This window comes from Triturus cristatus, chromosome 4_2 (assembly GCF_964204655.1).
Source record: "Triturus cristatus chromosome 4_2, aTriCri1.1, whole genome shotgun sequence".
In the NCBI taxonomy this organism is placed as follows: domain Eukaryota; kingdom Metazoa; phylum Chordata; class Amphibia; order Caudata; family Salamandridae; genus Triturus; species Triturus cristatus.
In genome coordinates, this window is record NC_140586.1 from 545,378,672 (window position 1) to 545,396,112 (window position 17,441).

The following is a 17,441-nucleotide window of genomic DNA, read 5'->3' on the forward strand; positions in this document are numbered from 1 at the left end:
GAAAACTACTGCCTAGCAAAAATACCATCAGCCCAGTCAGTAAGCCACATATTATGAAAAGCTCTGTCATATTATAAGACAGATTAGCTTAACCCCCTTCCCCTTCTACAGAAGCAAACTGATTATACAGCAAGGAACTCTGGGACTAGTAGCAGACCCCGTACTTTAGCATACACAGATGGATGTTCTACATTGCAGAAACTGCCATGATTTTCTACCAGAAAATATCTATCTCTATGTGTGTGTTAAATTACTTTGCATACCTAAATGACATGGTGTACATGCTCCAAAGCAACAGCTGCATTTCTGTGTTGTGACTAGGTGCTAGTGCCTGACCAGAACAAATAACAAGGGATACCATTCTTTGTCCTTGACTGCTGTGTTCAGACTAAATCCCAGGAAAGACCAGAATGCGAAAACAACAGCAGGTTCTGTGAGAAAATAAAATGTGGCACAAAGGCAAAGGCTGTTTATATTGTAACGTGTAAAAAATAAATGCAGCCTGTGTCGTGCACAGTTAGGCTAAGATGGGGGAAACTATAATGGGCCATGCACAGAACACATGACACCCCCAAACCAATGGTCTTGTTGTGAGATTCAACAAGACTATGAAAGGTATTATTGGTGGACTCCCTGTAAAGCTCTAAAAGAGATGGGATGTCCTACTACCATGCCTGCTTTTTTCCTAGAGAAAAGTGCCACAGAAGTGAGTGGGGTTTTCCCCCTTTGAACTTCTGTTTGGTCATCCTGTAAGGGGGCAATTTTGTTTTGTGAAGAAATGAAGGGAGAGGCTACTCAAAGAGCCTACACAGGACATTGTCGATTATGTGCTTGGCCTTCTTTCCAGAATGGCTGAGTACATGAAAAATTAAAAACCTTGAGGCCAGCCAAGAGCTCCACAAGTTCTGGTATGACCAAAAGGTTGCAGTGGTGAAGTTCCAACCAAGGCAGGTTTTAGAGTCTGTGGTTCCCAAGGCTCTCCAGGACAAATGGAGTGGGCCCTATCCTATACTTGAGAGAAAAACGGTGATCACTAATCTGGTGAACAATGGCAGTTGCAGGAACCCGAAAAAGGTCATCCATGTCAACCTCCTTAAAGCTATCATGACAGGGCTGAAGTGACCGTGCTCATGGTCGAAGATGAGGATCAGGAAGCCAAGATTGAACCTCTCCCTGACCCGAAAGATAGGTCAGTTGAAGAAGTGGTCTTGTCAGACAACTTCACTGCCCAACAGCAAACTGATTGCAGGCAAGTCCTACATCCGTATGCTGAGCTCTTCTATTTGACCACTGGCCAGACCACCTGGTATACAAATGACATGGACACTGGGAACATCCTACCTGTCAAAAACAAAATTTACAGGTAGCCTGTTCATGCCAAAGAGAGCATCAAAGCTGAAGTAAGCAAGATTCTGGAATTGGGAGTCATTGAACCCCCTGAGAGCCCCTGGACCAGCCCAGTCGTCTTAGTCCCCAAATCTCACACGCAGGGCGGAAAGAAAGAACTGAGGTTTTGTGTGAACTATATGGGCCTCAATTATGGGACCAATCAATCAATCAATCAATGGACATTTATTCAGCGCGGCTACCTCTAACAGGGGTGTCCAGGCGCTAGCATTGGATTCAAAAGTGAGAGACCAAGACTGATGCACACCCAACTCCTAGGACTGACAAATTCATTGACAGGTTCGGGGCAGCCAAATATCTCAGTACTTTTGATCTGACATCAGGGTACTGGCAGATAGGTTTGACCCATGGAGCAAAAGAAATGCAGCATTCTCGACATCAGATGGGCATTATCGGTTCACTGTTGTGCCCCTTGGATTGAAGAATGCCCCTGCCACCTTCCAAAAGTTGGTAAATAAAGTTCTTACTCGGTTAGAATCCCTTAGTGCCGCTTATCTTGATGATTTTGCTGTCTGTAGCTTCACCTCGCAGGATCACCTGATTCACCTTGGCAAGGTCCCTGAGCCCCAGTGTAGGCCTCACTGTCAAGGCAAGTCATTGCCAGATAGGGCAGGGCTCAGTTGCATACTTGTGCCACCAAGTTGAGCCCCTACACCCCAAGATCCAGACAATTCTGGACTGGGTGGCTCCAACCACCCAGTCTCAAGTCAGGACCTTCCTTGGCTTGACTGGGTACCTCAGGAGGTTTGTGAGGGGTATGGCTCCATTGTGGCCCCCCTCAAGAATTGACCTTCAAGAAGATCCCGAAGAATGTTAACTGGACAGTGAGCCGTCAAAAGGCTTTTGACACTCTGAAGGAAGCATTCTGCTCAGCACCCATTCTGAAAGCTCCAGATTACACCAAGCAGTTCATAGTGCAGACAGATGCCTCTGGACATGGATGATCGGAGCGGTCTTATCCCAAACCAACCAAGATGGTTGGACCAACCTGTTGCTTTCATTAGCTGGAGGTTACTCCCCTGAGAGCAGCATTTGAGTGCCATTGAGAGGGAAGCCTTGGCTGTGGTTTGGTCCTTGAAGAAGCTGAGTCCATACTTGTTTGGCTCTCACTTCCTTGTTCAAACTGATCACCAGACTCCCAGATGACTGATGCAAATGAAAAGAGAAAATACCAAATTGTTAAGGTGGCCATATGCCTACAGGGAATGAATGGACTGTACAGTGGAACACCTACATGGAATTGACTTTGATGATAAAGGCTCTCTTGGGAAAAGTTAGTTTCATCCCCCATTGTTTGGGTGGGAGTTGTGTAGGAAAGTGCCCCTTTTTAACATGGTCATCCCCACTTTTTGCCCAATACCTGATGCGATTTTTACTGTATCTGTATCTGTATTATCCTTTTTATATTTAAAAATCTGAGAAGGTAACATTTCATAGTAATTTATTGTGTGGCCATAATTTGATTTGTTTATACTCCCTTTTTTATGTATTGTTTATAAACTGACATGTACTTCTCAATAAACATATACCAAAAAAAAAAAAAAAGAAAGTGCATTGGGTCCCTGCTAACAAGGTCCCCAGTGCCAGTGCTCTTCCAAAAATGTACCATTGTTCCACAACTGGCACAACTTCAGCCCCTTGTAAGTCCCTAATAAATGGCACTGCTACCTAGAGCATTGGGACTGAAGAGGGTCCACTAGGGTTGCAGCACAAATTGTACCACCCTAGGGACCCCTCATCTAGATCATGCAAACTGCCATTGCAGGCTGTGTGTCTTGGTGCAGACAAAACCAAAGAGTTGACATGACACACTGCCCTGTGTCCCATGCCTATAGACACTGCATGAGATACAGGTAGGCCACCCCTATAGCAGGCCTTACAGCCCAAAGGCAGGGTGCACTATGTCCCATGTGTGGACTTATCTGCCTGAGCAAATGTTACCCTACAATGTCGAAATCCATTCTTAGATCTTGTAAGTGAACAGGGAAGCCATACCAAGTACATGGGATGGACACATCATCACGAAGTCCCCAGCTCCATGATGACTTCACTGTACCCCAAGATGTTTAGTACCAAACATCTCGTCTTAATAAACCCGCACTGATGCAAGTACCAGATTTACTAATAAATGCACACAGAGGGCACTTCAGAGGTGCCCCCTCAAAGCCTACCGACTACTAGTGTGGTGGCCAACTGGTCTCAGTCAGCCTGCCATCACGAGACATGTTTCTGGCCTCTTGGGCTGAGAGTCATCTCTCTCAGAGGCTGGGAACAAAGCCTGCTCTTGGTGGAGGTTTTCTCACCTCATTCAAGCAGGAACTGCCTTCCAGGGCGGGAAGCTTCAAATGCGATGCCGCCTTTGAAATACGACAGAAGCATCTCCAGAAAGTTGAAGATGCAACCCCCCGTCCTAACCTCACTATGCAGCAGGAGGACAAGCAGGAACATTTGTTAACTTAAGAGGTGGGTCCACACCTAGCCGCACCACTCCTAAGGTGGGACAGCTGCTGTGGACCCCACTTTTGCAAATCCTCCATCTTGTGTTGGAAAGACAGCCTATTAGGGTAAGGGTTATGCCCACTTACCACAGGAAGTGTGCATATAGAGGGTGTACTTACCCTACGGTAGGTAGCCCATTGGCCACTACCTGGTACACCCCTTTCCACCCCTAAATTGAGTATTTAGGTGGTACACATCAACCCAGAACTTCAGATTCGACAGTCCTAAAAAAGAAAAGGAGAAAGAAGAGGTGCTGAACTGAGACCCTGCTGTGCAGTTTTGGCTCAAACCCCTGCCTGCTGCTTTAAGACTCGACATTCGAGTAAACTGTCTCATTCTGCTGCTGTTTGGCCTCTAGGAACACCAGAGGTTCACCAGCCTTTGCTAATTGGCAAGAGCTCCCTTGGAGTAGAGGAGCTACTCCCTTGCAGTCCACAGGCACTGAAAACCACAGAGTCCGGTCCATCGACTTGCCGGCCCGTCCGATGCAGCAACCAACCAGCAAAAGGTACCCATGCTCTGGAAGGTCAGATCTGTTTCTTTCTCGAGAGTGGAGGCACCAGGACAGACCAGGGCCATGCAATACTAATCCCCGGGGTATAGGACACCCTACATCAAGACCAAACACAAAGATTGCAGTCAGGACTCCAACTCCCCAGGAAGCAAACAACCGTCAAGGGACATCAGCACCCCTGAAACCCACTCCAGGAGTGGCCCAGCAGTCCTGCTATCGTCTCTGCCATCTGTCTGCTCCTGACAGCGAAGACCGCCAATGCGCACAGAATATGTCCAACCTACTTGATCTGCTCCTAACTTGCCCGGCCTGGGTAATGATGAAGCTGCTGTGCTCCTGTGCTGCTGAGTCCCTTGAGACCTGTGCCCCCGCTTGGAAGCTCTCTGACTTGCCTACAAGTCCTCCTCTGCAGCCTATTTCTTGGTGACCCCGCTTCTTTGTAGTGTGCCAGCTACCAATGCCTTCAGCACCCTGCTCCTGGCCGAATCTGGGACTCTCCTGACAAACACAGGACATTTGACCTTGGCTATGACCTTCGATTGCTAACCCTCCCAACCGAGTAGGTGAACACCTAGAACCGTCTGCCTGATTTTCTATGCATTTCAGCTTTTTCCTCCCATAGATATCTACTGCGAGTAATTGCACCCAACTGTGAACTACTTTCCTAACTTTGATAATTTATAAGATAAACAGTGCGTACTGTTGAACAAAGTTCTTGGTTTAAATATATAATTAAAAATAAGTATTATTATTTCTAAATTGGTCTTGGAGTGTGTATGTCTCATTTATGTTCTCTATGAGTACAGCAAATGCTTAGCACTACCCTTTGATAAGCCTAACTGCTTGCCCCCACTACCACAAATAAAGCGTCAGTATTATCTACTTTTGCCTCTGTTAACCAATTGGGGACTCACTGGACTCTCTGTACAGTGTACTTCTTTTTAGTGCATTATATGGAGAGCCAGCTTTCTACAACTATTATTTGCAGACTAAATACAACTGTCTGCAGAAAAAGACCTAAATAAGACAACAAGTCAATGAAAACTAGGGCAACTCAATGAGTTTATAGCAGTTGTTCGCAAACCAGAAAACTGTGTCAAACATCAGAACAAGCCTTGGAAATCTAGACTGTCTGGTTACCATAATAAAAAATGGTTAAAAAAAACATATTATATGAGTGCTATTATTTGAGCAATATAATGGAAGCAATGGGAAAAGTGCTCCCCTTCCTATGTGCACTCATCTGACAGTTGTACTAATGACTATACGCCTTAATACATTGGCATAATTTTGTACTTCATAACTAAAAGTTACAATCAACCAAGAGCTGATGAACATGGGCTTATCAATAGGTGAATGCCACAATAACCAATGACTAGAGGGGCTGACCATTAGCCCGTCTCTTTATAAACTGAATGAGCTCTAAGGGGTAGTTGATGATCTCCATTTCTGACTTTTTGCTGAAAATTTGTGTTAATGGTAATATGATATGCAATCTCACCTGTATAGGCAACTCTAATTTTCTCTGTCAGATCAAATTTGAGGTTATTAGCTTGGAATTTGGTGGATGAGTTATAGTTTGTATGACTGCTGAGCTATAGATTGCAGTTGTAGCCACAATTTATTCATTTAAATGGTTGTTCTATTTTAATATGTAACTATACCTCCACTTTAAATGTGCTTTTTTGGGCCAGTTCCTGATTTTTTTTAAACATATACTTAAGGTGTTATACACTAGGGGGCACATACATCAAGCTAATAACCGGTCGCAAACGGGCCGCTTTGCAGAATCGGCCCCTTTGCAGTTGGTAATTAGCCTATTGGGATGCATCAAGCCCAAAGCCATTTTCAAAATAGGTAATTGCTAAAGAACAAGTTACTTACCTTCGGTAACGATGTATCTGTAAGAAACATTAGTTAGTTAGATTCCTCACCTTAGAATATCCCCAGGCGTCAGGCTGGATCTGGAAGATTTTTCGTCAGCAATACCCCTTGCGCGTCGCTAGGCGTCCTCTGCGGCTCCGCGTCCGTCGTCGGCGTCGTGCGCCGGAATGATGTCGTCGGAGTACTTAGACGCCGCCCTCGCGCGCTGACGTCAGTTCTTGTACATAGCTTTCCGCGCCAGGAACGCAGAGCCATGCAAAGACCGACACTGGTGCCAAAAATAAAATCTAGGGGCCTGAAAAGGATAACCTTAACCCTAGATGTCAGTTCGCAGAACGGGGAGGATGGGTGGGTCGGTGAGGAATCTAACTAACTAATGTTTCTTACAGATACATCGTTACCGAAGGTAAGTAACTTGTTCATCTGAAAGAAACACGTTAGTTAGATTCCTCACCTTAGAATAGATACCCAAGCAATACCATCCCCGGTGGTGGGTCTGCGAACCAAGATCACACCAGAAAGTCCTGGAGGACAGAACGGCCAAAGAAGCCATCCCTCCGGACTTGGCTGTCAAGGCAGTAATGCCTGGCAAACATGTGTAGCGAAGCCCACGTTGCCGCCTGACAGATGTCCTGCAAAGGGACACCCCGTCCCAAAGCAGTAGTAGCCGCAGTGGCCCGAGTGGAATGGGCGCGCAGCCCAACAGGAGGGTCCTTTTTTGCCAAGGAATAACAAATTTTGATGCACAAAACGACCCACCGAGAGATGGTCCGTTTGTGCACCGCTTTCCCCTTCTTAGCACCCACGTATCCAACGAAAAGTTGGTCGTCCACCCGGAACTGCTTCGTGCGGTCCAAATAAAAGGAGAGCGCACGTTTTGGGTCCAGACGGTGGAGCCTCTCTTCCTCTTTGGAAGGATGCGGAGGCGGAAAGAAGGTGGGCAAGGTGACAGACTGCCCAAGATGAAATGAAGTCACCACTTTCGGAAGAAAGGAGGGACGAGGCCGAAGGACAACCTTGTCCGGATGAACAGAGAGAAAAGGAGGCTTTGAAGATAAAGCCTGGAGCTCACTCACCCGTCTAGCCGAGGTGATGGCTACCAGAAAAGCAGTCTTAAGCGTCAGCAGACGAAGAGGACAATTATGAAGAGGCTCAAAGGGAGCGCACATCAGAAATGTGAGAACAAGATTCAAGTCCCACTGAGGCATTACAAAAGGGACAGGAGGGAACGTGTGAGTAATGCCTTTTAGAAAGCGTGTAACCACAGGGGACTTGAAAAGAGAAGGCGGATCAGGAAGCCGCAAGAAGGCAGAGATGGCAGCAAGATAACCTTTCAGGGTGCCCAGGGCAGAGCCCTGCCGGGCCAAAGAAAGAAGAAAGAGGAGAACCTCAGAAAGAGGGGCGGAAAGGGGATCCACAGCCTTTGCTGTGCACCATGCCACAAATCTGTTCCACCGGCAGGCGTATACCGACTTTGTGGAGGGACGCCTGGCTGTCAGAATGATATCACAGACTTCAGGAGGCAAGTCAAATGGCATCAACTGTCACCGCTCAATCTCCACGCATGGAGGTGGAGGCTGGACAGGTTCGGGTGGAGGACCGTCCCCTGCTGCTGCGACAGAAGATCCTCCCGAAGGGGCAGACGCATCGGAGGATCGGTCAACATACTGAGTAGCTCGGGATACCAGTACCTTCATGCCCAATCCGGAGCCACCAAGATGACTTGGGCCCGGTCGCACCTGATCTTCTTCAGCACTCTGGGCAGAAGTGGTATAGGCGGAAAGGCGTACAACAGACCGCAACTCCACTCGTGACGAAAAGCGTCGCCGAGCGAGTGCCGCCTTGGAAATTCCAACGCGCAGAACTGCTGACATTGCGCGTTCTCTTTGGTGGCGAATAGATCTAACCAAGGCTCTCCCCACTGCTGAAAGAGACCTTGCGCCACTTCGGAGTTCAGACGCCATTCGTGATCCATCATGCACCGGTGGCTGAGTTCGTCTGCTCTGGCGTTCAGAGAGCCTGCCAGATGTTGAACCACTAGGGTGACGCCCTGGTGTTCCAGCCACGTCCAGAGGCGCAGAGCCTCCTGACAAAGGGTCCATGACCCCACCCCGCCCTGTTTGTTGCAATACCACATGGCGGTGGTGTTGTCCGTGAACACCTGCACGACACTGCCCCTGACAGAGGGAAGGAAGGCTTTCAGTGCAAGCCGGATCGCTCTCAACTCCAACAGGTTGATGTGGAGACGAGACTCCGCCGGAGACCAGAGGCCTCTGATCTCCGCCTCTCCCATATGGCCACCCCATCCCAGGAGGGACGCATCCGTCACTACGACATGCTCCGGTTGGGGAAGGGAGAGGCTTCTGCCCATGACCCAATCGCGGTCCGTGAGCCACCACTGCAACTGCCGTGCAGTGCCCTCCGAGATCAAGACATGGTCGGACAGGTTGCCGTGATGCTGGGCCCACTGAAACTTCAGGTCCCACTGCAGAGCCCGCATGCGCCGCCTGGCGTGATGCACTAGTAGGATGCAGGAGGCCATCAGCCCCAGAAGCCGCAACACTAGCCTGACCGAAACCCAGGATAGAGGCCGAAAGATGGGAATCAGGGCCTGAATATCCCGGACCCGCTGTTCCGGTGGATAGACCCGGAACTGCGCCGAATCGAGAACTGCTCCGATGAAGAGGAGCTCCTGAGAGGGACTCAAGTGTGACTTCGGCACGTTGATGGAAAATCCCAGCAAATGCAGGAGATCCGCCGTAGTCTGGAGGTGGGAGACGACTGTCTGGGGCGAGCCCGCCTTCAACAACCAGTCGTCGAGATAGGGGAAGACTGGAACCCCTGATCGGCGCAGATGAGCTGCGACCACCGCCATCACTTTCGTGAACACCCGAGGGGCACTGGTGAGGCCGAAGGGGAGCACGGTAAACTGAAAGTGCTCTTGGCCCACCGTGAACCGCAGGTAACGCCGGTGGGCCGGCAGGACGGGGATGTGGAAATATGCGTCCTGCAAGTCCAACGCTACCATCCAGTCTCCAGGGTCTAGGGCAGCTAAAACCTGAGCCAAGGTTAACATCTTGAACCTCTCCTTCCGGAGGAAGGCATTGACGTTCCGGAGGTCCAAGATAGGGCGTCGGCCCCCTTTGCCCTTCTTGGGAACCAGAAAGTAGTGGGAATAACAACCACGACCTACTTCTGGGCTCGGAACGCGCTCGACGGCCCCCTTGGCCAAGAGGGCCGAAACTTCCTCGTGGAGAAGATTCAAATGATCCCCCGAGATACGGTGGTGCTGCGGTGGCATGGCTGGAGGGGTCGTCTCGAAGGGGAGGGAGTAGCCCCTTCGGACAATTTGCAGCACCCACCTGTCCGATGTGATGGACCGCCAGTGGAGGAGGTGATGGCGAACTCTGCCGCCCACTGGCGTGGAATGGGCCTGAAAGCTCGGACTAGGAAGGCTTTGAGGCGGATGCTGCCGGGGTGGATGTGGGCTGACCTCGTCGACCTCCATATCCTCCTCGGCGGAAACCACGTCCGCGACCGCGCGCAGATTGGTTCTGCGGCTGGTGGCTAGGTGTACGTGAGGAGGCACCCCTTCCCTGGCCACGAAAGGGGCGAAAGGCGGAAGTTTGCGACCGCAGGGCCGAGAGGCCCAAGGACTTGGCCGTAGCCCGGGAGTCCTTAAAGCGGTTCAGCGCACTGTCCGCTTTCTCGCCAAAAAGGCGAGTGCCATCAAAGGGCATGTCCATGAGAGTGCTCTGGACATCACCCGAAAATGACGTGGACCGCAGCCAGGCGTGACGTCTAAGCGCCACTGTGGTAGAAATGGCCCTACCCAGCGAGTCCGTGGTGTCAAGCCCACATCGTATAGCATGTCGCGCGGCATCCCTCCCATCGGCCAATGCCTGGGTAAGTCGTGTCCGGACCTCCTCCGGACACAGGGGCAGCGCGTCCTCCACCGCATCCCACAGAGAGTGGGAATAACGGTCCAAGAGACAAGCGGTGTTCAAAGACCGCAGGCCCAAACTAAGGGAGGAGAACAGCTTCTTGCCAAACTGTTCTAGTCTCTTGGAATCCCGGTCCGGCGGGCGGTCGGGAAAGAGGATTGGGAGGTGGAGGCCTGGATAACCAGGCTCTCAGGGGTAGGGTGTTGGGACAGAAAACTGGGGTCGCCCGGAGCAGGGCGGTGGCGCCTGGCGACGTTCCTGTCCACAGGAGGGACTGTGGAGGGCTTGGACCAGGTGCCCTGCAGAACGTCAATGAGGGCCTCATTGAATTGCAGCAGAGGCTCAGTGGAGCTTGCTGCAGACTGAAGCACCTCAGTGAGGACGTTAGTCCTCACAGCCACGGCAGGCAGCTCGAGCCCAAGGGCTGCGGCCGCCTTGCGCAGCACCACAGAGAAAGCAGCGCCCTCCAACGAAGCCACAGTCGGAGGAGAGACGAATCCAGTGTCTGGAGTGGTATCCAGGCCACTGGCCTCCCCCAGTTCATCTGCCCAGTCCTGTGACAATTGAGCCTGAGCGGCCATAGGATCCTCGGATCCCTCCCAGTTGTCCCCATCATCCGATTCCTGGTATACAGGAGGAAGGTACGGAGCCGGACGGTAGACAAAGTGTGTCTCTAGCGGTGCCGAACGCGGCGTCCATCGATGCCGTAGCGGCGCCGGGTCCGGAGTGGGACTGAACTGGGGCCCGAAGTCGAGCGGAGTCGGCGTCGGAGTCGGGGGTGGTACCGGTGTCGACGCCGGCGGTGGAGGCGTGACGAGGTCGACCGGCGTCGGCAGGGACTCGGGAACGGGTCCCTCGGGCGCTTGCGGCGTCGAGGCCGGAGCCGTCGACGGCGCCGGGGCCGGAGCCACCGGCAGGCAAGGCAGCCCTGTCGGGTCCGCGGGGCCCGAAGGCGCGCCAGCGGGCGCCGACAGTGGGGCCAGGCTCCTCATGGCCGAGAGGAAGGCACTGACCTCCGCCGGCGTCGCGTCAGTCCCAGGGACCGGCGGGTATGGGGACGTGCGCGGCGCCTGCGGCTCCGCCGGAGCCGCGGGGGTGGAACCACCCTGACCCTCGGCCGAGTCACGCGACCGGCGAGGGGAGTCTGAAGAGCGGTGTCGCCTCTTGGACTTCTTGGAATGCTTCGACTTACCCGAAGACTTGGATCCCGACGACCGATGGTGACGTCGGCTGCGGCTCCGCGACCGATCCTTGGACCTCCTCCTGGACCGGGATCGAGCGGCGCGCGGAGCCGAGTGGCGGATCTCGAGAAGCTTACGGGACCGCTCCCGTCTAGCCTTCGAGGTCAGGGCCTTGCAGTCGGAACACGACTCCGCGTCGTGGTCGAGGCCCAAGCAGTAAAGGCACCGGCGGTGATGGTCCGTAACCGACATCAGGTGGCTACAGTCAGCACAGGCTTTAAAACCAGGCATCCTACCGGCACCGGAGTCGATTGACAAGATCAAAAAAGATCGAAAAAGTTAGTCAAAAAGTGACTAAAGGGGTAGCTCTCCCGGATCTGCGCTTACTGGCGCGGAAAAAAGAAGAACTGACGTCAGCGCGCGAGGGCGGCGTCTAAGTACTCCGACGACGTCATTCCATCGCACGACGCCGACGACAGACGTGGAGCCGCAGACGACGCCTAGCGACGGATCCAGCCTGACGCCTGGGGATATTCTAAGGTGAGGAATCTAACTAATGTGTTTCTTTCAGATTTTGCGATTACCTATTTTGCGAATGCAGTTAGGGAATCGCAGTTTGCGATTCACTAAATGCAATGTGTTAGACCTGGCATCCTTGGCGTGGTTTTCCCTGACTTTTTGCCTCTTCCTCCTGTGTTTTTGATGCTATGCTGGGTTTCGTTTTTGCAGGCTTGGATGCTTTGGGCACTTTGCCACTGCTGATCAGTGTCAAAGTGCAAGTGTTCCCTGTGTAAATTGTGAATATGATTGGTTCTCCCTGATTGGCATATTTGATTTACTAGTAGGACCCTAGTAAAGTGCACTAAGTGTGCCAGGGCTGGTAAATCAAATGCTATGAGTGGGCCTGCAGCACTGATTGTGCCACCCACATGAATAGACCCTAAGAGATGTCTCAGGCCTGCCAACGCAGTGCCTGCGCGCAGTTGCTAACTGACATTTTGACCTGACATGTGCACCCACTTGCCAGGCCATACCCATCCCTTTCTTTGCACATAGGACACCCTTATAGCAGGCCCAAGGTACCCCCCTGGGCAGGGTGCAGTGTATGTGAAAGGTAGGCCATGTACTGATGTGTGTACCATGTCCTGCCAATTTCGTTTTTCACTATTGAAAGGCTAGCTTGCCCAAAGGACAGAATGGGGAATGCTGTGTAACTTGTTTACCTGCACATCTTCCCATAGGAGTGAGATAGAAAACTGTAGTCTGGTATCCCTGAACTCAGAATTTAATAACACATATTTTAGTAAAGATGGTTTTTAAATTCTGTGTTTGAAAACAGCACTTTTAGAAAGTGGCTATTATCTTGTTCAACGTTTCAGTGTGCCTCTGCCTGTTTGTGGATTGACTGTCTGGCTTGGGAGTGACAGGGGCTGGGGTGGCTCCAGCAGTCTGGGTGAGTCAGCACTAGGCTGAATAGACTGATCTGCATTTGGAGTGGTGGGAGGAGTAGCAGCTGGGCCTAAATAGGGCTGTGCCTGCCTTCCACAATGCTGGCTCCACCTCCTACGGTGTGTCTGAAGACCCTGGCCCACATTCACAAAGTAAGAAGTTGTGCACTGGCAGAGTGCACCCAGAACTGGTTTGGACTGGGTCCAGGACCCCCTCACACATAGAGAACAAATACTTTTGGGGTATATATGTAAGAGCGGAAACCCCTGAAAATTAGACTACTTCGTGATCAAGAGTAATCCCTGCCAAAGAAGATCAGAGACTGAGGAAAAGAACTGCCCTTGCTGTGTGTCTGGGGCTGAACTGCAGTTTGCTGTTCCTACTAAGGAGAGGACAAGGGACTTTGCTGTGTGCTGTGTCCCCACTGCTTGCCACAAGGACTTTGCTGTGTGCTGTGTCCAGAAGTGAAACATCTCCAAGGGCCTGAGGAGAGCTGGCCTCCTGTTACCGAAACACAGGGTAACAAAAGTTTCCAAAAGATTCCTGAAACGCTGGATGTGTGTGTCTGGGCACCCTTCGTGAGGCTCGCAGTGCTGAGGAATACTTTGCTTCCTGAAATAACCCCTTCACGCTGTGGTGTGCATGTAATAGTGCCTAGGGAACTGATCGTGAGCAAACTGCGAGGCCGTCACCGCCGCTGGCCTGAGTCATCTACCAAGCTGTGATCATCCATGCCGTGCTGTGAGGAAGCTTCACCACCGCTGGCCCGAGTTACATGCTGGGGAACTGATCTGGAACAACTGCGAGGCCATCACCGCCGCTGGCCTGAGTCGTCAGCGAGATCGCTAGCAGAGGAAGAGAAAGCTAGACCATGATCGTCGGCTGCAGGACGTTGCCTGGCAACCGGAACGCATCCACGAGGCAGCGCTGCTGCGAAGGAAGCTGCCCATTGGAACGTCATCGCCGAGCCGGAGAGTGAAGCCGCGCTCGCACCAAGAAGGGTTGTCCCAATCCTCCCTGACCGCGTCATCAAGAGGAGAGCCCCCGTCCAAGGACAGCAACGAGGAAGTCGCTCCCGCAGGTAAGGCTCGGATCGATGATCGGAGCCTGCGATCGAGACTGCTGCCGGGGTGTGGGCCTGCAGGGAGCTGTCGAGTGCAAAGCTGCCAACGGCGCTTCCTTCCCGGGCGTTTCCCACAAGGCCTACTTGCCCGTGTGAATTCCGCAATACCGGGGGCCTGTTCTAAGCATTCTTTTTGGTCCCAAGGGGACCCGGGGGCAAGTTTCAGAGAGGCTGACAACGGAGGAAGCCTCGTGTGGGCATATCAGCGTTTAAGTGCCAGAGAAGCACCGCGCACCGGCGCCGAGTAATTTGGGCTGACAACCGGACGGTGCAGGCGCTTAAGAGAGCAGCGCTAGGGATATTTCCAGGGCTTTAAGTGGGCCGGGTCTGTCCGGGTCTGAGCACCGGCAGTTTTTTTTTGGGGCCCTCGAAACGGGTCTCTATCGGGCTCTATTTTCGTGGCTACTAAAAGTAGTCCGTTCTTTTTTTTTTTTTTTTTCGGACCCGTTTTGAGGGCCCAAAAAAAAACTGCCGGTGCTCAGACTCTGCCCACTGTTGCTGCACTGTTAGGCAGTGCTTTAAATGGAAAAAGTCCCTGAGGTGTTGTGACGCAGCACTGTAATAGTACACAGGCGGGCGGGCAACTAGAGCCAAATTTCGGGGGGGGGCTGAAAAAGATTTCGGGGGGGGGCTAAGTCTTCCAGCCATAGGCAGAATGGCTGTAAGAAGGGGTGACAACACAACAAAAGCCTCATTAACGAGTAAATAGTCTTTTAAAGACCCGTGAAGTACTCTGGTGCGGCTGCAATTAGACGGACGCCAGCCCGCGAGGCTGTCTCAGCCGGGCTGTCACACACAACGGGGGGGGGGGGGGGGGGCTGAAGCCCGGTGAGCCCAATGGGTGTTGCGCGCCTGAATTTTAGTACACATTGCACTGCTGTGTTCTTCTGATGAAGATCGCACTATTGTGCTCTGAAAAAGCAATTATAATCCCATTGTGCTGCAATGCATCTCTTTTAATACACGTTGTGTTGGATACTACGTTGTATCGCTTGTAATACACATTGTCCCGCAATGACACAAAACCTTAGATAGGCATTTCTCTGCAGTGATGTAGTTTACTTTCTAGAGCACTTTGCATTGCAGCGCTACACATACTATGCCAGTTAATAAAAGGATAGACTTCAAGATGCTGTGTATCGCCGATAAGGCTCTTCATGGCGATGACCCTGTTTATTTTAAACATAAACTAACTAGATGCACTACTACCAGGACACTTCGATCGTCCTCAGCAGGTAGCTTACAGTGCCCAAGGTCAGAAGATCGCAGGGGTAGGGGGAGGGGGGTGCAGAAACTTCACATACGGCAGAACCAAACGATGGAATGCTCCACCCTTCAACTTAAAGACCAGCTCTTCCCTGTTAATCTTTAGGAGGAACCTTAAGACCCGGCTTTTCAATCTATAGTCTCTGCTTTTTATGGACATTAATATCTTCTGCTATGCTACCAGCGCCAAGATGCCCTAGGGTATTTAAGCGCTTTATAAAACTCTGAACAGAGAGCTCTGAGAGTCAATTTAAACATGCAATCAGAATATATACAGCACAAATGCCAAGCGCAAACACTTTTATTTCAAATATTTAGATCTAAATATTTGAAATATAGGATCAGAAATCTAAAGATCTCCTCTCGTTCTAAGTGTTTGCGCTTGGCATTTGTGCTGTATATATTCTGATTGCATGTCTATGTTGCCTCTCAAAGCTCTCTGTTCAGAGTTTTATAAAGCGCTTGAATACCCTAGGGCATCTTGGCGCTGGTAGCATAGCAGAAGATATTAATATTATTAATAGCTTAATATTTGTGGTTTATTGGTGGCAAACCATACTCTGAGGTGAGCAATTGTAACCATTTTGTGCCTTTTTTGAAGATTTAAAACTACACAAGTCGGTGCTATAGTATGTTTCACTGGCCATCATTGTTAGTTTAATCGCTTTATAAAACTAATTTTCATTTTGATTTTATTTTTTACTACACAAATTGTTCTGCTTTGCTGTTGCATGTGCAATAATTAACATTATCCTGCTGTGACAGAACCTCTGCAGTGGTGATGTTTGTCTTTTGTGTGACTCTTACCCCTCAACGCTACACAATACACATTGTTCTGCTATTGCCACGCTGCAGTGTTGCTCCCATAGTACACACTGCCCAACTGAGACAAACCCCCTACAAAACACATTGCTCTGTGAAGCTGTGGTCCATCTTTTGTATTAAGTGTTGCCCTGCAACGCTACACACGACACATGATAATGCTGCGGTGTAGCTCCCATAACACTCACTGCACTGCTATGCTGTCACTGCACGTTTGTTATACAGGCTGACTTGCAGTGGCGTGACACATGTCTTGTGAAACATATCACCTTGTTGTTGGTGCCACTCCTGAAGGACATTCCCCAACGCTGTTGTGTAGCGGCATATGCAGGGCTTTAAGTGGGCTGGGTCTGTCCGGGTCTGAGCACCGGCAGTTTTTTTTTGGGGCCCTCGAAACGGGTCTCTATCGGGCTCTATTTTCGTGGCTACTAAAGGTAGTCCGTTCTTTATTTTTTTTTTTTTCGGACCCGTTTTGAGGGCCCAAAAAAAAACTGCCGGTGCTCAGACTCTGCCCACTGTTGCTGCACTGTTAGGCAGTGCTTTAAATGGAAAAAGAGAAGTGCCGGTACTCACCAAATTGATAGGGGTGAGCCTGGGAGGTGCGTGTCTGGGGGCGTGGCTTCAAGGCAGCCTTGTACACTATCAGCATTTTCTTCTTCACTGTTCAAAGTGCCTTTGGCCAAGTTCTGCCCATAGCTGCAGGGTGTAATTAGCGTTTGTTGTAACTATATATAGCGTGAACTTAGCCCGAGGGCATTAACATGAGAAGCAGAAGTTTTACGCGAAAGCAGACTTTTTTTTTTTTTCAAGGCACGGACCTGCAAACTTTCCCTATAACTCACAGCGCGACAGTTCCAATGTCGAGACCTCTAGCTTAGAAAAACACAGGTGTCTTCCTGTCCTGTTGCGCTGTCAGGGTGTGAGCAGGGCCGGCCTGTTTTAACACCTCATTGTCCCTTTCTTCGCGCTCCTTTCACCGTTTCACCCCTGCTGATACACACACCAACAGACCCATCACCGTGAGGCAGCTAAACTATCGGTGATTTAGGTGAGCTGGGGAGGTCCCGAGGCGTTTGGGTTCAGGGGGCAGTCACTGCTTAGCTCAACTCAAAAAGGACCCCCTGCTGCCGCATTTCAGTCTCTATTAGCAAGGGCGCCAAATTTCTCTCCGCCTAAGGCGCTATCTTATCAAATGCTGGCTCGGAGTGTAGGGCTGCAGCCGCAACCTAGCGCCGGAATCCACTCGACATTAACTGTCAAGCACCCATAACCTAGAGACTGACCACAGCATGCCACTAGGAGTACCGGTACTCTCTTAACACAAGGAGAAGTCCCGGTACTCAATGGGAGAA

General features: G+C 50.9%; 1 protein-coding gene across 1 annotated transcript in view; it reads right to left on the minus strand.

The window, feature by feature from the left end:
• The window catches only part of HFM1 (helicase for meiosis 1), a 3,754,865-nt gene that overhangs the window by 168,907 nt on the left and 3,568,517 nt on the right, over nt 1-17,441 (minus strand). The gene's annotated exons all lie outside the window — the stretch shown is intronic.